Source organism: Vulpes vulpes, chromosome 14 (assembly GCF_048418805.1).
Source record: "Vulpes vulpes isolate BD-2025 chromosome 14, VulVul3, whole genome shotgun sequence".
NCBI classification, from domain to species: domain Eukaryota; kingdom Metazoa; phylum Chordata; class Mammalia; order Carnivora; family Canidae; genus Vulpes; species Vulpes vulpes.
Genome location: NC_132793.1, coordinates 43,433,436 through 43,458,462, shown reverse-complemented (window position 1 = coordinate 43,458,462; position 25,027 = coordinate 43,433,436). Strand labels below are relative to the sequence as shown.

At 40.9% G+C, this 25,027-nt stretch overlaps 1 pseudogene; it reads left to right on the top strand.

The window, feature by feature from the left end:
• Positions 1-12,566: 12,566 nt before the first annotated feature.
• Positions 12,567-13,832, top strand: LOC112922634 (26S proteasome regulatory subunit 10B pseudogene; annotated as a pseudogene).
• The last annotated feature ends 11,195 nt before the right edge of the window (positions 13,833-25,027 follow it).

Below are 25,027 nucleotides of genomic sequence, written 5' to 3'. Positions count from 1 at the left end.
CTTCCAAATGAAGAGTGTCAGTGCCTTAGAAACAATTTACTCAAAATATACAAGCATAATACCTTTTGATTAGTTCACAAGAACAACTAAAGGTCACCAAGGAGAAATACAATTTGCTAGAAATATTTTAACAAAAATCTTTGCAAAGTTGGCAGATTGAAAGTTGTGGATTGTGATTTGGTAGGTATTTATTCAATTTAATTCCATTTAGCATGAAATTGCTACCATTAAACTAGTTTTTTATTTCATATACATGGTTTGACTATATATATATATATATATATATATATATATATATATATATATACACATATATATTTGTGTGGCATCTAGTGGCCTAAATAGAGTCTCATGGCTGCCTTGAGACAGTGACTTGGATCCCACAATCCATCTATCATCTGCCTCCACTTGAGTAAATTAGGAGTTGGGGGTAGTAGCTGGAACCTCAGGGAGCCAAGAACACTGTACCTCATTTCTCATGGATCTGGGAATTACACAGACTTGCTCCATGCCTCTAGGACCTAAGACAGAGGAGATGCTGTGATGGCATTTGGAAGTGGGGTCTTTGGGAGCCTAACAATTTTAGGTAAGGTAATGAGATTGGGACACTCTGATGGGATTGGCACTCTTATAAGAACAGGAAGAAACACAGAGCTCTCTCACAGAGTATCTAAGTAGATGGATCAAGAAAACCTCAGAGATCTCTTGCACAATGATAGGAAAATTGAAAATATTTCTGTATGGCAAAGGGAGACACAGAAGAGATCCAGTAGTTGGTTGAAGGAGAATACAGAGATGGAACAGGACGAAGGAGGAACAGGAATGGCAAGGCAATAACCTGCATGAATCAGTGATCAAGGCGCCAGATGGGATGAAGTGTGTGGCAGAGATATGAGAAATGGAAAATGAAATATGCTTCTTTTTTTTTAATTTTTTTTTTTTTATTTATGATAGTCACAGAGAGAGAGAGAGAGGCAGAGACACAGGCAGAGGGAGAAGCAGGTTCCATGCACCGGGAGCCTGACGTGGGATTCGATCCCGGGTCTCCAGGATCGCGCCCTGGGCCAAAGGCAGGCGCCAAACCGCTGCGCCACCCAGGGATCCCCGAAATATGCTTCTAAAAAAGGGAAAACTCAGCCACCGATGTAAGCAAAAACCCAGTTCTTCCTGTTTGAGTGTTTCTTTCCTGGGTCTCTCTTTTACTACTCACATAAAACAATTCAGTTCTGGTCACCAATCTATGGTTTCTTCCCACATCAAGCAATTCTCTAAGACACCAGCTGGGTGTCCTACAAAATAACTACAATCTACCAGGAGAAATTGTCATATCCCACCAGTTAAACGTTCAGTTCCACAAGACTGCTCCAACCTTACTTCAGATGCCAGTTGCAAGGAGTAGATCCCCAGGTTACCCATAGCTTCTGTCTGATTTGGCTGCAAAATAAAGGTTCTCAGGACCCCTTCCTCAGATGCAGTTAATCTGCTAGAGTAGCTTACAGAACTCAGGGAACTGCTTACATTTACCAGTTTATAAAAGGATATGATAAAGCAGGAAAGACTATCCACTGGAAAAAAGGACTGGAAAAGACTATCCACTCTTCAATAAATGGTGCTGGGAAAATTGAACAGCCACGTGCAGAAGAATGAAACTAGACTATTCTTTTATACCAGACACAAAGATAAACTCAAAATGGATGAAAGATCTAAATGTGAAACACGATTCCATCAAAATCCTAGAGAAGAACACAAGCAACACCCTTTTTGAAATTGGCCACAGCAACTTTTTGCAAGATACATCTACGAAGGCAAGGGAAACAAAAGCAAAAATGAATTATTGGGACTTAATCAAGATAAAAAGGCTTCTGCACAGCAAAAGAAACAGTCAACAAAACTAAAAGACAAACTACAGAATGGGAGAAGATATTTGCAAATGACATACAGATAAAGGGCTAGTATCCGAGATCTATAAAGAACTTGTTAAACTCAACAGCAAAAAAACAAAAAAAAAAACAAAAAAAAAAAACAATCCAATCATGAAATGGGCGAAAGATGGACAGCAATTTCACCAAAGAAGACATAGACATGGCCAACACGCACATGAGAAAAGGCTCTGCATCACTTGCCATCAAGGAAGTACAAATCAAAACCACAATGAGATACCACCTCACACCAGTGAGAATGGGGAAAATTAACAAGACAGGAAACAACAAATGTTGGAGAGGGTGTGGAGAAAGGGGAACCCTCTTGCACTGTTGGGAATGTGAACTGGTACAGCCACTCTTGAAAGCTGTATGGAGGTTCCTCAAAGAGTTAAAAATAGATCTGCCCTATGGCCCAGCAATTGCACTGCTGGGGATTTACCCCAAAGATACAGATGCAGTGAAAATACGAGGCACCTGTACCCTAATGTTTATAGCAGCAATGTCCACAATAGCCAAAGTGTGGAGGGAGCCTCGGTGTCCATCAAAAGATGAATGGATAAAGAAGATGTGGTTTATGTATACAATGGAACATAACTCAGCCATCAGAGAGGACGAATACCCACCATTTGCTTCAACGTGGGTGGAACTGGAGGGTATTACGCTGAGTGAAGTAAGTCAATCGGAGAAGGACAAACATTATATGGTTTAACTCATACAAATAACATAAAAAAATAGTGAAAGGGATTAAAGGGGAAAGGAGAGAAAATGAGTGGGGAAAATCAGAGAGGGTGACAGAACATGAGAGACTCCTAACTCTGGGAAATGAACAAGGGGTAGTGGAAGGGGAGGGGGGGTACAGGGTGACTGGATGATGGCCCCTCTAAGGGGGGCACTTGACAGGATGAGCACTGGGTGTTATGCTATATGTTGGCAAATTGAACTCCAATAAAATTATACCAAAAAAAAGGATATAATAAAGGGTACAGATGAACCACCAGATAAAGAAATAAGGCATGGGCTGGGAGGGGCCTGAGTGCCGAAGCTTCTGTCCCCCTGGAGTTGGGGTATATCACTCTCTGGGTGTGGACATGTTTGCCAGTCTGAAAGTTCTTGGAACTTTATACTACTGGGATTTCAGGGAGGCTTCCTCACATAGGTGTGATGGATCATAAACTACACTTCCAGCCCTTCTCCCTTCTCAAGAGAATGGTGGGTAAGGCTGAGAATTCCAAGCTTCTAATCATGGCTTGTTCTTTCTAATGACCAGCCCCCCATTCAGGAGCCATCCAGAAGCCCACCCAGAGTCACCTCAATAGAACAAAAGACATTCCTATCACCCAGGAAATCACAACACATCAGGAACAAGAAGCAAGCTCAAAGACCAAATATTAGAGTAAGAGATACTCTTAGTGCTCTTATCACTTAGGAAATAACAAGGGTTATTGCTCCATGTCAGGAACCAGGAGCAAAAACCAATATGTGTATTTCTTATTATAAATCACAATAGCACAGTCTTCCTTCCCCCTCACCTCTGGATACGTTGGCCCTCTGTAGCCTCCTAGAACTTAGATGCAGGAGGTAAAAAGGAGGAGAAACCCTGAAATGATCAATTGAAAGGTACCACCACTGAGCCAAATGAAAAAGAGAAATTAATTCAGTTAAAGACAAGCAAGCAATGTTGCATTTCTTGCTCATTTGGTAGTGTGCTTGAGGCTACAAAGGCTTCTCCTCCTAATGGAGGTGTTCTATCTTCCATCTTGAGCAAGAATCCCTTGGGAGCACAGACTGAAAGGACAACTACTCTAGGAGCTTTTACAAGACACCTTTGGCTTGGAACCAAGCAAAAGAAATGTGATTCTGAAGCAGAATTGGGTGGATGGGCCCTTATTTTTTCAGGCACAACAGATTTATTATGAGTGTCTCAAAGCTATCAATTCTCTTCTCTTACCCCTATTCAGGACTTAAAAATTTTCAAAATAAATGCAGCTTTTGATTAGAACAGACAGTTTTTGAGAGCTAAAAAAAATCATGATCATGGAGCTCCCATAGATCTTCCCATCTTGCCTGGCAATATTTCCACTGGCAAGACACTAGCACAAAAGCAGCTGTAATCAGAAGTATTGATTCTAGTGCTAAAAACATTGTTCATCAGTCTCTAAAATTATATTGTCAAGCAAAGAAGGCAAATATAACAAGCTTTCTTGTTGATTGCAGCTATAAAAATGAATGAGGTGTTATGGACCATGGATTTTCAGGGAACTCACTTCCGTCTTCTCAAAATATCTTCCTCTAGACACGTACCTTTTATGTTTGAAAACTCAGTGGCATGGCTGTCTGCCTTGTGAGCTCCACAGATGAGCACACATGCTCTAGTGCAAGGATTTTGCAAGTAATTTCTAGGATATTTCCTGATTTTTTAGATGCTTCCTGGAAGTTTCCTGAAAACATAAGTTCCTAGTGAACAGGTACACGGGCTGGCTGGCAGCTACCTGGCTTAGCCAAGTTACAGGTTCAATAATCAGAACTGAGTCATATATGGGGGCACAATGATAAATAAGATGAAATCCTTGCTTTGGTTGACTTACAACCTACCAGGGAATAAAAATACATAGATAAGCTCCTGCAATACCACAGGAGGAGGGTTAGGAGAGTAGGAGTCATTAGAGAAGCACAAGGAGGAGTCTTGGGAAAGACTTCCCAGGGAAGGTAACATCTAATCCAAGTCATAAAGATTAAATGGGAATTTCTTGGCAGAGCAAATAGAATGGACAAAGGCTGAGAGGTCTTTGAGCCTTTGGGGGACCTGAAAAATGTTCAGTACTGTGGGAGAGGTATGTTAGGTTTTTTTCCAGGAGGATTTACTGAGGTACAATTCACATGCAGTAAAATATACTATTCTTAGTGCACAGTTCTGAGTTTTGACAGATGCATGTAATGATGTAATCACTACCACCATCAAGATATAAAAGAGTTCCATCCCCTCTCAGTTTTCCTCCAGTGACCCTTTGTAGATGATCGCTGCCTCTGACTCTTAGCCCCCGGCAACAACGGATCAGTTTTGTCCCTATGGGTTGTCTTTGTCTTTCCCAGAGTCATATAAATGGAATCACACTATATGTTACCTTGTGTGTCTATCTTCTTTCACTCAGCATAGTGCATTGGAGATTCATCCACATTATGTGTATACATGAGATTTTTTTGAGCTCAATTTAAGTCTATGGATATTTGACATTTACACTAACCATCTGATCCTAAAAATCTAAATTGCAATAAAGTTTTAATCACCAAGAAGAATCTTAATGGGGATTCTGGCAAGATGGCTGCTTACATGCATGCCTGTCTACTTCTCTTGATTGACACAACTAGCAAGGTGAAACCAAAAATCACCCTTAAACAGCAGGACTTTGCCTGTCCCCGCTCATCTTGATGCTTGTGGTCTTTCAAAAGCCTCTCTAGTCCACAGATTATTGTGAACCTAGAGGGGTGGTGCACACTGAAATGCACTGACAGAAGTCCCTGTAGATGGGGAAATGCTGTCACTCATTACCAAAGAGACCTAGGAACAGAGAGTTTCCTCCCATTTTCCAGCAGTGGGAACACTTATCCAGGCTTTTCACCACCACCCCATGAGAGAAAAAACTATGCTTGAGACACCAAGCTATTACCTCCACAAATTCTAAGGGAATATACACTTATAAATAGATGAATAAAATGAGAACCATTTAAGAGTGCAGTGTCCCCTGAGGATCTTTAAAAAGCTACCTCCTGGTGCCTGAATCCCATCCCCAGAGGTTCTTCATTAACTGGTTTCTCTGCACCCTGGGCACTGGGATCTTAAAATCCTTCTTGGAGTGATTATCATGTTGGCCAAGGTCAAGAACCTCTGAGTTAAGGAAATTTAGCAACCTGGGGGAGAAGACTAAGTTTCACAGGGGGAACACGTGATTATGATTAAAATTGAGCTAATAGGAGAAGCAGATGAACTTAAACAAAAGGCAAATAGGAACTCCCAAGGGCATTCAATTTAACACAGAACAACAACAAAAAAATATCTAGGACTAAAATACTTACTTCCAGGCAGCCTGAGTGGCTCAGCGGTTTAGCGCTGCCTTCAGCCCAGGATGTGATCCTGGAGACCCGGGATCAAGTCCCAGGTCAGGCTCCCTGCATGGAGCCTGCTTCTCCTTCTGCCTGTGTCTCTGCCTTTCTCTGTGTGTGTGTCTCTCATAACTAAATAAATAAAATCTTTAAAAAAATAAAATACTTACTTCTGAAATCACAAATTCAATAAATTAATGGAGACAAGAATATTCTTTGTTGGAAGCAACTTACTATTTTGGACCGTCAAGTGTTAGAAGTATTTTATAAATGATGTAGAATTCTAAGGAATTAAGAAAAGAGACTTGGGAGACAGTCCAGGATACATGAATGTGAATAATAAAGTTTTACTAGGAGAGGAAAAGGGAACAGATGAGGAAGTAATAAAGAAATCATAAAAGATGGGGATTCCTGGGTGGCACAGCAGTTTGGTGCCTGCCTTTGGCCCAGGGCGCAATCCTGGACCCGGGATCGAATCCCATGTCAGGCTCCCGGTGCATGGAGCCTGCTTCTCCCTCTGCCTATGTCTCTGCCTCTCTCTCTCTCTCTCTCTCTCTCTCTGTATGACTATCATAAAAAAAAATTTTTAAAAAGAAACCATAAAAGGAGGTTGGGTAGAAAAAAAGGTTGAATCTTCAGGTAAAAGGAATGACAGAGTCCCAAGTAAAATTAATCATAATTTAAAAAAAAAGAAATCCAGACCTCCAGTAACAATTCCTTTTTCCTTTTTTTAAAATTTTTATTTACTTATGATAGTCACAGAGAGAGAGAGAGGCAGAGACACAGGCAGAGGGAGAAGCAGGCTCCATGCACCGGGAGCCCGAGGTGGGATTCCATCCCAGGTCTCCAGGATCGCGCCCTGGGCCAAAGGCAGGCGCTAAACCGCTGCACCACCCAGGCATCCCATTCCAGTAACAATTCCTGATGAAATTCTTGAATTCCAACTCAAGAAAATATTACATGCTTATAGAAAGAAATGACAGATTCCTTTCAAAGGGAAAAAGGCTGGCATCAGACACTCTGTCTGCAACACCAGAGGTAAGACTATGGGAAAATGTTTAAAGATGACTGAATGAGGACAATATTCCAAGAATCTTAATGCAGCCACAAAATCAATCACCTGTCAAGAAAAAAAATATTTGTAGATATACAGAGCCTCAGAAAGACTATAAAAATATAGATTGTATTGTATATCAAACTATTCCAAACCATAGAAAGATGAAAAAATTTCCAAATGCATTCAGTGAAGCTGCCTTAGCCATACTGGCAAAACATTATACAGGATGTACAAAATATAGAGTATCATGTCATCGGTGAAGAGGGAGAGTTTGACTTCTTCTTTGCCAATTTGAATGCCTTTAATGTCTTTCTGTTGTCTGATTGCTGAGGCGAGGACTTCCAGTACTATGTTGAGTAGCAGTGGTGAGAGTGGACATCCCTGTCTTGTTCCTGATCTTAGGGGAAAGCCTCCCAGTGCTTCCCCACTGAGAATGATATTTGCTGTGGGCTTTTCGTAGATGGCTTTTAAGATGTTGAGGAATGTTCCCTCTATCCCTACACTCTGAAGAGTTTTGATCAGGAATGGATGCTGTATTTTGTCAAATGCTTTCTCTGCATCTAATGAGAGGATCATATGGTTCTTGGTTTTTCTCTTGCTGATATGATGAATCACACTGATTGTTTTACGAGTGTTGAACCAGCCTTGTGTCCCGGGGATAAATCCTACTTGGTCATAGTGAATAATTTTCTTAATGTGTTGTTGGATCCTATTGGCTAGTATCTTGTTGAGAATTTTTGCACCCATGTTCATCAGGGATATTGGTCTATAATTCTCCTTTTTGGTGGGGTCTTTGTCTGGTTTTGGAATTAAGGTGATGCTGGCCTCATAGAACGAATTTGGAAGTACTCCATCTCTTTCTATCTTTCCAAACAGCTTTAATAGAATAGGTATGGTTTCTTCTTTAAACGTTTGATAGAATTCCCCTGGGAAGCCATCTGGCCCTGGACTTTTGTGTGCATGAAACTAGACCACTCTCTTGCACCATACACAAAGATAAACTCAAAATGGATGAAAGATCTAAATGTGAGACAAGATTCCATCAAAATCCTAGAGGAGAACACAGGCAACACCCCTTTTGAACTCGGCCACAGTAACTTCTTGGAAGATACATCCACGAAGGCAAAATAAACAAAAGCAAAAATGAACTATTGGGACTTCATCAAGATAAGAAGCTTTTGCACAGCAAAGGATACAGTCAACAAAACTCAAAGACAACCTACAAAATGGGAGAAGATATTTGCAAATGACCTATCAGATAAAGGGCTAGTTTCCAAGATCTTTAAGAATGTATTAAACTCAACAGCAAAGAAACAAACAATCTAATCATGAAATGGGCAAAAGACATAACAGAAATCTCAGAGAGGAAGACATAGACATGGCCAACATGCACATGAGAAAATGCTCTGCATCACTTGCCATCAGGGAAATACACATCAAAACCACAATGAGATACCACCTCACACCAGTGAGAATGGGGAAAATTAACAAGGCAGGAAACAACAAATGTTGGAGAGGATGCGGAGAAAAGGGAACCCTCTTACACTGTTGGTGGGAATGTGACCTGGTGCAGCCACTCTGGAAAACCCTGTGGAGGTTCCTCAAAGAGTTAAAAATAGACCTGCCCTATGCCCCAGCAATTGCACTGTTGGGGACTTACCCCAAAGATACAGATGCAATGGAACGTCGGGACACCTGCACCCTGATGTTTCTAGCAGCAATGTCCACAATAGCCAAACTGTGGAAGGAGCCTCGGTGTCCATCGAAAGATGAATGGATAAAGAAGATGTGGTTTATGTATACAATGGAATATTACTCAGCCATTAGAAATGACAAATACCCGCCATTTGCTTCGACGTGGATGGAACTGGAGGGTATTATGCTGAGTGAAATGAGTCAATCGGAGAAGGACAAACATTATATGGTCTCATTCATTTGGGGAATATAAATAATAGTGAAAGGGAATAGAAGGGAAGGGAGAAGAAATGTGTGGGAAATATCAGAAAGGGAGACAGAACATGAAGACTCCTAACTCTGGGAAACGAACTAGAGGTGGTGGCAGGGGAGGAGGGCGGGGGGTGGGGGTGAATGGGTGACGGGCACTGAGGGGGGCACTTGACGGGATGAACACTGGGTGTTATTCTGTTCTGGTAAATTGAACACCAATAAAAAATAAATTTATTATTATAAATTAATAAATAAATAAACAAATAAATAAAATAAAATAAATAAATAAAACAAAATAAAGAAACTCTAAGTCAACTTTATTTATGAATGCAGAGGCAAAAATATTATAAATGAAACATTGAGAAATTGAATTCATCAGTATATTAAAAGGATGATGAACCATGACTATGGAGGATTTATTCTAGGAATTATGATTAAATTCCCAATTGAATATATTCTTTTGGTGGATAAGTTGATATCTTATGGCAATATAGAGGCAATATAAAGCAAAATCCCATTGGAATTTCTTACAGATGTAGACAAGCTGGTTCTAAAATACATAGAAAAAGGCAAAGGAACTAGAATGGCCAAGTTATTTTTAAAAGAAGAACAAATTAGAGGATTCATACTACTTGACTTTAAGACTTATGTTTAATAAAGCTATGGTAATTAAGGCAGTAGAACAAAATGAGAGTCCAAAAGCAGACTCACCAAAATGGCCGCTAATTTATGGGAAACTGAGAGAAGCAATAGTGAATTGCAAAAGCAATCCAATGGAGGAAGGACAGTCTTCAAAAAGTGGTAATCTGACATCTACATGCAAAAAATTGAATACTAACCTAGGCCACATACCTTAATTAATAAAAATTAACTCAAAATGGATAATAATTCTAAGTGTAAAACATGGAACTATAAAACTTTTAGAAGAAACTATATAGGAAGTCTTTATGATCTGAGGGTAAGCAGAGTTCATGACATGGCATCAAAGATGAATCTGGGAGGGAAAAGAAAGGTATTGAGAACTCTAAGGATATTCAATTTAACACAATAATCCTTGAACTAACTTCATCAAATTATGATACATAAATATTATGCTATGGTACAAAGATATTTTTTAAAGATTTTATATATTTATTCATGAGAGACACAGGAAGAGAGGCAGAGACACAGGCAGAGGGAGAAGCAGGCTCGCTGTGGGGAGCCTGATGTACGACTCCATCCCAGGACCCTAGGATAATGCCCCGAGCCAAAGGCAGACACTAAATCACTGAACCACCCAGGCACTACCAGGGATATTTTAAATGACTATTTTGAACATATTTTTGTAGTGGTGTACAAAATAGTGTTAGTTTGAGAAAATGTCATATTTTGTACCCTTCTATTCTACTTATGCTTAGATCTTTCCTAAAGATTGAATGTGGATTTTTTACCTTTTTAACATTTGCTAAATATCATTTGTTGTAATCAAATTTTTTTCTTCTTTGCATTATTCATATAATAAATTATTTTAAGGATTCTGATATAGAAAATTATAACACTACTGCTATTAAACATTATTTTAGAGGTTTTTCCTAATGCTGTAAGATAAAATACTCAGGACTAATATTAAAGAGGCAAAATCTATTTCACTTGAAGATTATATGCTTGCATACTTAGAAACACCCAACCTCCTCCCGCAAAAAAAACCTCTACTAAACCTTTACTAACCTCTAATAAGGATTGAATAAAGTGGTAATAGAAAAAAAGTACATGTTACTAGTGGAGGTGTTTGGTTTTTTTTAACATGCTGGGTGAAATACAAACATGAAATGTATTTTTATTTAATTACAGGCTTCAAAAATATTCTGTTGAAACTTCCTTTCCTCTCCCTTTCATTTGGGTAGCATCCATAGCTTTTTGGTCCCTTTCAGGACCAAGAAGTTTAATCTGGTCTAGTTAGTGTTAAAATTACACAGCAATAGATAATTGATCCATTTTTGTATCCACCTACATAATGCTCAAAATATTCATTTTGAATGACTATATTCCATGACATACTATTTATGTACCATAATTTAATGAAATGTTCCCTAGTCTGGGTACATTGAGGTTATTTCCAATGCCTGGCTATTAGAGATAATTATTTAGTAAGTACCTTTTTAGTATATAGCTTCATTTTTAGAGTTATTTCCTTGGGATAAATTCCCAATTATGTACAAATGCTTTAACATTTTTTTGGTTTTATTCCAAATTCCTTTCTAAGAAGGTTATACCAATTACACTGCTTTACTTTTTTTTAATAAATTTATTTTTTATTGGTGTTCAATTTACCAACATACAGAATAACACCCAGTGCTCATCCCTCAAGTGCCCCCCTCAGTGCCTGTCACCCATTCACCCCCACCCCCAGCCCTCCTCCCTTTCCACCACCCCGAGTTCATTTCCCAGAGTTAGGAGTCTTTATGTTCTGTCTCCCTTTCTGATATTTCCCACACATTTCTTCTCCCTTCCCTTATATTCCCTTTCACTATTATTTATATTCCCCAAATGAATGAGAACATACACTGTTTGTCCTTCTCCGATTGACTTACTTCACTCAGCATAATACCCTCCAGTTCCATCCACGTTGAAGCAAATGGTGGGTATTTGTCGTTTCTAATGGCTGAGTAATATTCCATTGTATACAGAGACCACATCTTCTTTATACATTCATCTTTCGATGGACACCGAGGCTCCTTCCACAGTTTGGCTATTGTGGACATTGCTGCTATAAACATCAGGGCTTTAATTTAACAAATATTGGTTGAATATTTCTCTCCTATCATTTTGATTGGGCGGATTTCAACTGCATCCCATCATCTTTATCTTGTTTGTACTGTCTGTATAAAGAAGTGGTAAATGTCCAATGGTAAATAAGGCCTCCATCTTTAGTATCATGCCAATTATGTCATTCTTGATCAGCAAATGTTTGAGTTAGAACCTGGCTAACAAACAATCACAGGGGAAAGGGTCTGGATCTTTTATTGCATTGTGGGCAGAGGAGTTTCTAAGGTTGATGATATTTTCAGTTGAGCTTTACCACAGATTTTTGTACTAGAATGTATTAGTTGTTGGAGGATGTCTCAGGAGTAAAGGAGCAGTATAAGAGGAAGGGGATCACAAGAGTACTTCTCAGTGATGAGGGAGGTATGGAAGTGTCTTCCAAAAGGCAAAAATAAATAAATAAATAAATAAATAACCCAGAGGAGGTTCCAGTTCGGGGTAAGATGGAGGGGTGGTATACTCCAGTGTGTTGCCTCCACCGAATGCAGCTATAATATGTACAGATGCAAGGAGCAGCTATTTGAGGACCACAAAAAGTAAACACTGCCAAGGAGATGAGGGAAGAAGTACAGAACTCAAATGTCATTGAACTCACAGTGATTTTCCATTTTATTTTCCTCCAGTACTCTCTGGCGTAGACTTAAGTTGCAGCCTAAAACCTGGATGTGGGCATAGGTATAGACAGAACAGCTCTAGAAGAAACCTCTAGTTTTGGCTTTAAAGTGGAAAAGGGATTCCCGGCATCCCCTATGAGCGATGGCTTCTCATCATGGCGGACCCAAGAGATAAGGCGCTTCAGGACTACCGCAAGAAGCTGCTGGAGCACAAGGAGATCGACGGCCGTCTCAAGGAGTTAAGGGAACAATTAAAAGAACTTACCAAGCAGTATGAAAAGTCTGAAAATGATCTGAAGGCCCTACAAAGTGTTGGGCAGATTGTGGGTGAAGTACTTAAGCAACTAACTGAAGAAAAATTCATTGTTAAAGCTACAAATGGACCAAGATATGTTGTGGGTTGTCGTCGACAGCTTGACAAAAGTAAGCTGAAGCCAGGAACAAGAGTTGCTTTGGATATGACTACACTATCATGAGATATTTGCCAAGAGAAGTGGATCCATTGGTCTACAACATGTCTCATGAGGACCCTGGGAATGTTTCTTATTCTGAGATTAGAGGACTATCAGAACAGATTCGGGAATTAAGAGAGGTGATAGAATTACCTCTTACAAACCCAGAATTATTCCAGCATGTAGGAATAATACCTCCAAAAGGCTGTTTGTTATATGGACCACCAGGTACAGGAAAAACACTCTTGGCTCGAGCTGTTGCTAGCCAGCTAGACTGCAATTTCTTAAAGGTTGTATCTAGTTCTATTGTAGACAAGTACATTGGTGAAAGTGCTTGTTTGATCAGAGAAATGTTTAATTATGCCAGGGATCACCAACCATGCATTATTTTTACGGATGAAATAGATGCTATTGGTGGTCATCGGTTTTCTGAGGGTACTTCAGCTGATAGAGAGATTCAGAGAACTTTAATGGAGTTACTGAATCAAATGGATGGGTTTGATACTCTACATAGAGTTAAAATGATCATGGCTACAAACAGACCAGATACACTGGATCCTGCTTTGCTTCGTCCAGGAAGATTAGATAGAAAAATACATATTGATTTGCCAAATGAACAAGCAAGATTAGATATATTGAAAATCCATGCAGGTCCCATTACAAAGCATGGTGAAATAGATTATGAGGCGATTGTGAAGCTTTCAGATGGCTTTAATGGAGCAGACCTGAGAAATGTTTGTACTGAAGCAGGTATGTTTGCAATTCGTGCTGATCATGATTTTGTAGTACAGGAAGACTTCATGAAGGCAGTCAGAAAAGTGGCTGATTCTAAGAAGCTAGAGTCTAAATTGGACTACAAACCTGTATAATTTACTGGGAGGTTTTTGATGGTTGCATGACAGATACTGGCTTAATGTAAAAATAAAGTTAAGGAAAATAATGTATGTATTGGTAATGATCTCATTAAAAACTTATGAATAAAAATAAGTATGAATAACATTAAAAATATAAAGTGGAAAAGGAGTCTTCTAACAGTCAGAAAGAGCATGGAAACTATCCCTTTTTGTTCTTTTTTCCATTCTCTTAAATACCAGCTTTAAATGGCCTGGTGCCCATGGTGGCACCAACAGAAACATCAGTGAAGGCCCACAGGAGCCCACGACTCTGAGGGAGAGAGCTTTTCTCACCAACTGGAGGGACTGTAATCCTGTGGGAGGGGTGAACCCCTATTACTTCTTTTCTCTCTGCCCTCCTGCCACCTGACCCCAGACAAGGGTGCATTTGGGGGAAGGGTGTGCAGAGTGAGATAAAGTCCTAGGTTTCTGTCTGGAGGACTAAAATAGGGGAGCCCCTAGGAGAAAAGAAACTACTAAGGAGGTTACAGAGAGTAGAGCTCAGGAAAGTGACCACATAGTTTGGTTCTGATTCTTGAGCTCAGCCACAAGATGTACATACATGAATCTGACCATAGAAAAGTATTTCACAGACCTTGGGAATTGAGCTAACTATAACATTTTCTCAAGGGATTCTCAATGTATGTAGATGTAACACATAAGACAACTATCACATAAAGAGGAAGATCTATTTAGTAGTAAGGAGTTCTATATTTCACTAAAAGTAATAAATATTGATTCTAAGTGAACTGTGAAAAACTAAATATGTATATTGTAATCCTACAGCAGCCTCTAGAATATCTAAGCAAAGACACAGTCAAAATAGATAAATTTAAATAGTGTATTAAATAATGTTCAAATAACCCAAAAGAAGGCAAGAAATCAGAAAAGAGGAATGAAAAAGAGTAGGAATGAATAAAAAGTAATAATAAAATGACAGACCTAAATCCAACATTCCAATAATGATATTGAGTATACATGGTTCAAACACACCAGTTAAAAATGAAAGATACTGTCAGAATAGATAGGAAAAACAAATAAGCATGTACACAGCTATATGCTGTCTGCAAGAAACTCTCTTCAAACATGATATAAGTAGAACATTAGTAAAAGGATGGAATAAGATATTTAATGTAAACATTAAAAGAAAGAAGGAATGTCTCTATTAATATCAAACAAAGTAGACCTTAGAACAAAGAACTTACAAGGACAAAGAGGAACACTATATAATGATCAAAGGTAGATTCATCAGGAAGACATAATAATTCTTAATGTGTACACACCAAATAACTGAGCATCAAAATACCTATCAGCAAAAACAGAACAGAAAGGATAAATAGACACACTATAGTTTTATATTCCACCACTCCTCTCTCAGTCACTGATAAAACTGTTAGGATGAAAATCACCAAAGATGGAGAAGAACAGAAAAACACCATTGAACAACTGGGTCTAATAGATATTTATAGAACACTCCCATACAACATTATTTTCTAGCACAAGGAACATTCATATAGGTACACCAAAACCTGAGTTATATAACAAACCTAACAAATGTTAAAAAATAATTGAAATTATGCAAAACTGGTATCATTCCAGAGTGACTGTGGGCTTCCCCAAGGATATGTTCCCAAGAAGCACCATCAGAGGCTTCAAGCTGTAGCAGGGAGGAGGGAGAGGGAAATAGACTTCACTAAAATAATACAGCCAATCATTAAACAGGTAAAAATTGTAATGATAATAGCAAGCCATGGAAAGGGGAAACCAATATCCAGAATTGCAGCCATGTATTATCTAAGATGTCCAGTGTCCAAAAAAAAAAAAGATAAAATATACAGAGAAACAAGAAAATAAGACCCATACACCAGAAAAAAAAAAAAAAACAGCAGGCAATAGAAACTACCTGAGAGACCAGAAGTCATATTTAAGAGAAAAAATTCAAATTAGCCATTTTAAATATGTTCAAGAACTAAAGGAAGCTATGATTATTAAAGAGCTAAAGGAATGCATGATGACAATGTTGCATCAAATAAAAAAATAACAATCAAGAGATAGAAATCATAACAAAAACCAAATGGCAATTCATAACTGAAGGATATAATTGAAATGAAAATTCAGCAGAGGGACTTGACAGTATCTTTGAACTGGCAGAAGAAAGAATTAACGCCCTTGAAGATAGACTGATAGAGATTGTGCAATCTGAAGAAGAACAAGAGAAAAAGAATGAAGAAAAATAAACATCTCAGAGAAATGTAGGACACCAACATACATGTCTTAGAAGGACCAGAAGTGAAAAAGATAAGAAAGGAGTAGAAAAAATATTCAAAGGTTGAAAAAGCTCCCAAATTTATTGAAAAATACTGACCTATTCATTGAGAATATTAAACTCCTAATAGGATAAATACAAAGAGATCCAGAAATAGACAAATCAGAGTAAAAATTCTGGAAGCTAAAGACAAGGAGGAAACCTTAAAAGCAGCAAGGAGGAAAAGAATGATTCATTACTTATAAGGGAAACAATAAGATTAATAGTTAATTTCCCATTAGAAACATGGAAGTCCGAAGGTGGTAGGATAATGTGTTCAAAGTACTCAAAACAAAACAAAACAAGTCAACCAAGAATCCTAAGATAGCAAAGCTTTCTTTAGAAAATAAAGACAAAATGAAGGCATTGTCAGATTAAAAACTGAGCAAATTTGTTCTTGTTAGTAGATTACCTTACAGAAAATATTTATGATAGTTCCTCATGCCAAATGCAAGTCACCACAGACACAGTAATTTTTATCCAAACAAAAAGCACCAATAAAGGTTAGTACATAATTGTAAAAGATAATAAAAGTGAAAAAATTTAAGAAGGCCTAAATAAGTAGAAAGAAATCCCATGTTAATGGATTGGAAGATTAAATGGCAATACTTCCTACAGTGATCTACAGATTCAGTGCCATCCCTAACAAAATTCCAAGGAGTGTTTTTGCAAATACGGAAAATCTGATCTTAAAATTTATATAGAATTGCAAGAGACCCAGAATAGCCAAAATGATCTTTGGGAGGGGGAAAAAGAATTTTGTGAACTCTCACTTACTACAAATCAACAGTAATGAAAACAAAGTGTGGTACTAGCATCAAGACAGATATATTGATCAATGGAATAGAATAATAAGTCTAGTAATAAACCCAAACATCTACAGTCTACTGATTTTCAACAAGGATACCATGACTACGGAACAGGGAAAAACTAGTCTTTAGCAAATGGTTCTGTGGCAACTGGATATCCATATGCAAAAGAAGGAAGTTGGATCCTTCACACCGTATATGGAAGTTAACTCAAAATGGATCAAAGATCTAAATGTGAGAGGTCTATAAAATTCATATCAGAAAACATAAGGGCAAATCTGTATGACTTTGGATTTGACAATGGTTTCTTAAATATGTTGCCAAAAGCACAGGCAAAAAAGAAAAATAGATAAATCAAACCTTGTCAAAATTAAAAACTTTTGTGCATCAAAGGTCATCTTCATTTTATCTGATGAGGAACTTGTATCCAGAATGCTTACAATTCAACCACCAAAAGGGAAACAACCTAACTTTAAAAATAAGCAAAAAGAGGGGATCCCTGGGTGGCTCAGGGGTTTGGCGCCTGTCTTTGGCCCAAGGTTTGGCCCTGGAGTCCCGGGATCGAGTCCCACATCGGGTTCCCTGTGTGGAACCTGCTTGTCTCTCTGCCTGTGTCTCTGCCTCTCTCTCTCTCTCTCTCTCTCTCTCTCTCTCTCTCTCTCTCTTTCTCTGTCTCTCATGAATAAATAAATAAAATCTTTAAAAAAATAAGCAAAAAGGGTACTTGGCTGGTTCAGTTGGTAGAGCGTGTGACTCTTGATCTCAGGGTTGTGAGTTAAAGCCCCATGTTGGGTATAGAGATTACTTAAAAATAAAATCTTTTTTTAAGATTTTATTTATTTACTCATAAGAGACACACACGGGGGCGGGGGGCAGAGACACAGGCAGAGGGAGAAGCAGGCTCCTTGCAGGGAGCCTGACATGGGACTAAAACCAGGGAATCCGGGATCACACCCTGAGGCAAAGGCAGGTGCTCAACCCCTGAGCCACTCAGGCGTCCCTTAAAAATAAAATCTTTAAAAAAAAGTTTAAAAAATAAAAATAAGCAAAGAACTTGAACAGGCTTTTTGTACATCTCTCTAAAGAAGATGTACAAACAATTAGCAAGCGCATGAAAATATACTCAACATCATTAATCATTAAGCAAATCAAAACCACAATAAGATACCACTTCATACTCACTTAGGATGGCTATAATTAAAAAGTCAGATAAGTATTGACAAGGACATGAAGAGTCAGAATTCTCATTCACTGCTGAAGGGAATGTAAAAGAGTACAGCCACTTTGAGAAACAGTCTGGCAGTTCTTCAAAGGTTAAACACAGAATTACCATGTGATCCAACAATCTCACTCCTAGGTATATACCCAAAGAAGTGAAAACATAGCCACACAAACACTTGTACAAAAATGTTCACAGCAGCATTACTCACAATTGCAAAAATATGGATACAGCCCAAATAACATCAACCAATGAAAGAAAGGTTACATTTGGAAACATGAGCTCTAACATTGTAGGCATGGGATTTTTGACAGGCTTATGTTGGATATGGAGCCTATCACCTGCTGGAAGCTTCCCAAGGCAATGTCCATGGGCTTTAAATTTTTAGAAGAACAGGAAAGAAAAGCTCTACACTCATAAGAATTAGCCAATATGACTTGCTCAAGATCTACTTAACCACCGCATTATGCCATATATAACAGCGACCAGAAGTGATTTTTAAGAGTTTATGTGGCACGGTGACTGAGACAATCTGAAGTAGCACTAGGAATTTCAGGATAATCTCTTCTAAGTTTAATGCTTTTCTCTTTCTGGACAAATTCTGTGCATTTTCATTATCCCCGTCTCTTAGATTTACAGTGCATTACCATTGGTAAAATGTTCTTACAGTGCATTACCATTGGTAAAATGTTCTTCCGTATGTGACTTCAAAACATACTGCCCTCTGTCCTTTGGATGGGGTCTGCAAAAACCTTCAGAAGTGGGAATGCCAAGTGGGTGATAGGTTTCAAGAGACCCAAAGAGGACCTAAAGGTGGCACGTATGAACCCTCAGTCCAGAATGCAGGGGCACCAAAGCAACCTTCTTTCTACAACAGTGTGATGATGTAACTTAGTCCTTACTTTTTACCCCCCTTCCTCCTGCCAAGGATGAAAACTTAATTTATCTACATTATAAGGTAAACTCACTCAGTCATTCCAGATTGAAACTGAACTTCTCCCTCACCTTCCTCTTTTCTGGGGAGCTTCTAAAATTGGTGGCCAAAGGGGTGGGGAGGTGGGCATAGCATCTAGGTGTCTTCAGAGCTACACATCCCCATCTGGTTCTCAGCCATTGCCATGGCCCTAGCAGACTTAGGTTGACAGCCCAAACTCTCCATGTCCTCCCCACTTGAGGCACTATCAAATCTGCATCTATCTCAGGAGCCCAGAAAAGTTCTAGGAGGCCTGGAAGGGCACCTCAGAACCCTTCCATACATCTGCCTAACTTCTGAAGAGCCTCGCTGGTGCCCTACCTGCAGGGAGCCTGTTCAGGTCTGCCCTGCCCTGCCCTGAGAGCTCTAGTCACTTCATGGGGTTCACAAGTTCATGTAGAAACCCAAACTTTGAGCACAGATGCCTACCATTCTCCACATTCCTGCCATGCCATGGCAGTCTTTCCCTGGGGGTGGTGTGTGTGCGTGTGCATATGTGTGCCAAGCAGGGACACTTCCTCTTTTTAAAAAAATGTATTTTATTTACCTTCAATTAATTAACATATAGTGTATTATTGGTTTCAGAGGTAAAGTTTAGTGATTCATCAGTTGCATGTAACACCCAGTGCTCATTCTATCACGTGGCACACCCTCTTGATCTTCTCCTACCCCAAAGTCATTCTTGTCCTCAGACTCAGCACTCTTTATACTCAGGGAGGCTTCTCAGCACACCAAACCCTTTCCAGGAACAAAATGCTATTTGTTAAGCACTTTGCCAACCACTGAGTTAAATTCTCTCCACATGATGATAATTCCTTCCGTCCTCACAACGAAATAAAGGCCAATAGTATTTCCATTTTACAGTTGAAGAAACTGAGTAATAGAAAGATCATGTAGCCTTCCCTGGGCCCCACAGCTAATGAATAGTGAGACTGAGTCAAGCACAGGTACTTTTTTTTTTTAATTTTTTTTTTTTTATTTATGATAGTCACACAGAGAGAGAGAGGCAGAGACACAGGCAGAGGGAGAAGCAGGCTCCATGCTCCGGGAGCCCGACGTAGGATTCGATCCTGGGTCTCCAGGATCGCGCCCTGGGCCAAAGGCAGGCGCTAAACTGCTGCGCCACCCAGGGATCCCGCACAGGTACTTTTAAACTCTGTTCATGGCCATGCTGGTTCTGCTCCCTCCCACAACACAGCCCCTCAGGAAAATCCCACTCTTAGCCTTGATTGAGCTTGGCTAACTGGCATGTGATTGTGGTGGGTGCTGTATTCCCACTTGGACCCCTCCATCAGGCCAAGGTACCTGCTTGCCCAGCCACTTGAGTGCTGGCTGGCAGCTCCCACCTGTGTGCCTCACCCACATTCACACCCTTCCCAAAATTGGCAATGGAGGGAATATAAAGCCCAGCCCCTCTGCTTTTACCAAGAATGGCTGAGGACTTTGTGGATGATGTAGAAGGCCAGTTGCCCTCTCTGCCTACCCTGCTCCCCCAGGGGCTGTACCTAAGACCTCATCTCCAGCTCAGGGCCTGTCCCAGGTACTACCCGAAGACAGTGATCCTGAAAGCAGATGATTCCTCTTTGAGGGTGTCTGGAAAGCAGGCATCTCCCCCACGTGCCTGAACAGACTAGTAGGATCTGGGAACAGGGCTCATCAGCTAGGTCTGCTGGGAGCCTAAGGGGCATTCTGGGCCTCTTCCTGTCCTCCCAGGGAGGCTGATGGGTGCCACGCCTGACAGGGTGTGTTCTGCAGACTCAACTCCCTACATCTTAGTTAGCAGGCAGGGACCTCCTGTCACTCAGCAGTTAAATCACCTGACCTTAAGTCTGGAATGAATCCCCAAGGTGGCAGGCTCACAGCCCATGAGGGAGAAATGTAGAGGAGGTCAAGAGGCCTCCCCTAGTCACAGTTGGGTCCGGGACAATGAGTCTGCTGGGCCCAATATTTATACTTGAGATTTGAGTTTGTCACGGATGAGTGTTGTGAATTTGGGCAATGGCTCACCCTCCCTCATGCACTCTGGGAAGCTTCCTGCAAGGGCAGGGGACATTCCAGGTCATTCTTCTCCTTCCTCCCACCGCCCCCCCCCCCCAATTAGGAAGAGAAAACAGAAACAAGTGATCTGTCACGGGGACTCGAGTCCAGACAGTCATAGATAAGCTGAGAAACATGAACCCCCTAGAAGCCCCAAAGGACTCCTAAGTAAAGTCTATATGCCACAAGATGGAAAATATTATTCAGTTGAGACTTTAAATAGCTGGTACATCTGGGGCTGGAAGGTGGCCTGTGGAGGCAGCCAGAGCAGCCAGCCCCCAAACGTGTGGGGCCTGAGAAGCTTACTGAATCACCCTACTGAATCACCCTACTCCTGGCTTCGCAGAGTCCCAGGAGCCCCCCTCCTCGGGAACAACTGGTTTTGCTCAGGGCTTCCCAAGAAAACACCACGGTGCTTACTTTTTGTGCTCCTCAGCAGTGGGTGGGTAAGAAACAAGCTTTATTTATGCCACCTGGATATCCAGAAAGTCAAGGTGCATCATAATAACAAGGAATGATGTTAGACCACAGATTGCCACATTTCACCCCAGATCCCTGACTCAGTGGGTCTAGGTGAGGCCTGAGAATTCCCATTTATCACAAACTCCCTGGAGATCCTGCTGCTTCTGCCTGGGTTCTGCACTTAACAGCCATTGCTCAAGGCCAGCAGTTCTCAGCCTTGGCTTTATGTTAGAATGGGCTGGGGAGATTTAACAATCCCCGCGGGGAGGCCAAATTCTAGATGAATCAAACTAGATTTTATGGGAGTTGGGACCCGAGCGTCCGTATTTTTTTTTTAAGTTCCTCAGATGATTCAAATGGGCAGCCAAAGTTGAGACCTGCTGCTCTGGGGAGTCAAGAGAGCACGTTGGGGAAAAACAGGGCACAACACCAGGCAGTGTAACATTGTGACTGATGAGGAAGTAGAGACAGTGGGCCTCACCAACCTCTCCAGAAGCCACTCAATCCCAAGTAGAAGTAGCAGCACTGAGATCCAGAAGATTCCTGGACAAAGCCTGATGGCAGTGATCTACAAAACCAAACCACATTTGTGTTCCTTACTCCTTACAGTGGGGCCTGAGGATGAGGAGCAACACTGGGAGCCTTGAGAAATGCCAGATCTCAGACACCACCCCAGAGCTATCAAATCCAAATCTGTGCTTGAACAACATCTCCTGATGATTCATGTGCACTTTAACATTTCAAAAGCACAGATCTGCGGTGGGACCTTGGTAGGGGCTGGGAGGCAAAACCTGCTCAAGCCCAAGGTTGTTTCCGGGGGCCATATCATCAGCTCCCCAAATTCAGAGAGCCCTGGAAATCTGAGTTGCAACTGTTTTATACATGAACCACCTGGTGAGCTGTGTGGGTTTTTTTGGAGCAGTGTGTTTTATACATAAAATCACTGAAGGAGACCCCCAACATTTGCTCTCTCCATCCAATGACCTGGCTGAACCCTCAAACCCAAGACCATCACTTCCAGTGTGCCTGGATGGAATCATAGCCTGGTCCTAGCCAGAGCCTTACATAGAGATCTTGTGCATGGCCTATACACTAGAATGACTAAGGCAGCTTTAAAATATCTTTGCTGCCCAGAGAACACCCAGACTCACAGGCAATTCAGGGTGGAAGAGCCCTACAGTAATCTTCCATATTGTCTCCCTTGACCTCCTTCCCAAGGAGCCTTCGGTTCCTTGCCCGTCCATCCTTTACCTCTGTCATTAAGTTAGACACTGGATTCTTCTATTGAAAAGATACCATGAGCTTCCAGTCAGAGAGGGAATGGTATTCTGCACACAAAGCAAATTTGGTTATCTTTGCTGAGCTTGCAAAACTGTGAGCAGGCTACAACCCTCAGATTATTTTAGTTTTATCTAATTTTTCAGCAAAACACCCATAAGTTCAAGCAGCTGCTGCTGTCAAAGCATGGCTGTGACACCAGCAGAGGCCACCAGCCCAGCAACACCCAGAAAACCAAGGCCAGAACAAATTTCTCTTGCACCATTCCATATTCCATATACAAGCACCTTTGGTTGGCAGTGCAATAACTCACTTGTGTGTTGCATCTTGCATTCTTCTAGAAGTCACTAAGAATGAATTTTTTAAAGGAATCATTCATTTCAATGCATACCCTATTGCAAATGTCCTTGGGTATTGCCAACAATTTTGTGCAGTAAGCTAGGCCACATTGTGATTTACATCCATCGTGAGCTCAATGCTGACTTCAATCCTATTTCCAGCTCCTAATCAGTACAACTTGCGGAGATGAACTTATGTGGCAACTGGTATGATTAAATTAGGGATATTGAGAGGAATCACTTAATCTGGGTTATGGTGGGTTCTAAATGCAATCGTAGGGATCTTTATAAGAGAGTAGGCAATTTAGTTAAGATGGAGACATATATTGGAGTGTAAGGCCCCAAGCCAAGGATACCAGCAGCCATCAGAAGCTGGAAGAGGCAGACAGCATGTTGGAAGTCCTTGGAGAGAGTATGGTCTTGCCAATACCTTAGCCCAGTGAAATTGATTTCAGACTTCTGGACCCCAGAACCATGAGAGAATACATTTATTTTATTTAAAGTGATCAAGTGTGTGGTAATTTGTTACAGCAGCCACAGAAAGCTAATACAACCTCTCATCTCCAAATTCACCATGTATTCCATCAACAATCCCAGGATGCCAGCCATGGATGAAATCACTGGGATCCAGGAGGGAATAAACCAGATGCAGTCCCTCTTCCCTGGAGTATTTATCCCAGGGAGGTAGACAGCAGTAAGCATTCTCACAAATGTGGAAGAAAAGGTAAAGTGTGGCAAGCGCTGTGAAGAAAATAAAGAAGGATATGAGAGTGCCCAGGGCTAGGGCAATGGAAGAGGCAGATGAAGGAAGGCAAGTGACACTAAGGTGGTCACAAGATGTGGTCACTTCTGGGGAGATGACGTGTGAGCTCAGATTGAAATAGGACAAAGAATCCAGGCATAGAAATATGAGCACAGGATGACCCAGGCAGAAGTAACAGCCCTCTGGAGCCTCAAGGCAGGCAGGAGCCTGGTGCTCTACAGAAATCACCACAGGCACATCAGCAAGGACCCAGCGGGGAGATGAGTGCAGGATGTCAGCTAGAGACAGAGTAGGAGTCACCTTTTATTCTAAGAAAACAGTGTCAAGCAAGCAGTGAGTCACAAGTGCCCTGCAATACTTGATGTCCTGACTTTGTTCCCCACACTACGCAGAGCAGGAGGGGGCAAACACAGAGTCTGAGGGACACTTGCTTTTGGGTGTTACCTCCTCCAGAACAGTTGTCTGGAGCCACAGAGCATTTATATATATATATATATATATATATATATATATATATATATATATATATATATATATAAAGATTTTATTTATTTATTTGACAGAGAGAGAGAGCACAAGCAGGGGGAGCAACAAGGCAGAGGGAAAGGAGAAGCAGGCTCCCCGCTGAGCAGGGACCCTCCCCCCAAAGTGGGGCTGGATCTCAGGACCCTGAGATCATGACCTGAGCTAAAGGCAGACGCTTCACTGACTGAGCCCCCCAGGTGCCCCAAGAGCATCATATCTTTGTTGGGGCCAGGCGGGAAGGGAAACTCCTCAAGATGGCAGATACCCCAAAATGGCTGAGGTTCCTGTCACCATCTCCACTTGGGACGTCAATGGACCAATGACCTGCTGACAGCTTGACACAGACCCTTAGACCTCTCCTTTGGACTTCCCCAGCCGAACCCAATGCCCTTCAAACCCCAGAGGAGGAAGTCACCTTTGGCCGAATTGCAATCCTCCCTTTGCATAGTGAGGGTCACTCTGACTGGTTGGATTGCAATCCTTCCTTTGCATATGAGCCGACCAATAGGAAACCGTTCTGCCTTACAACGTTA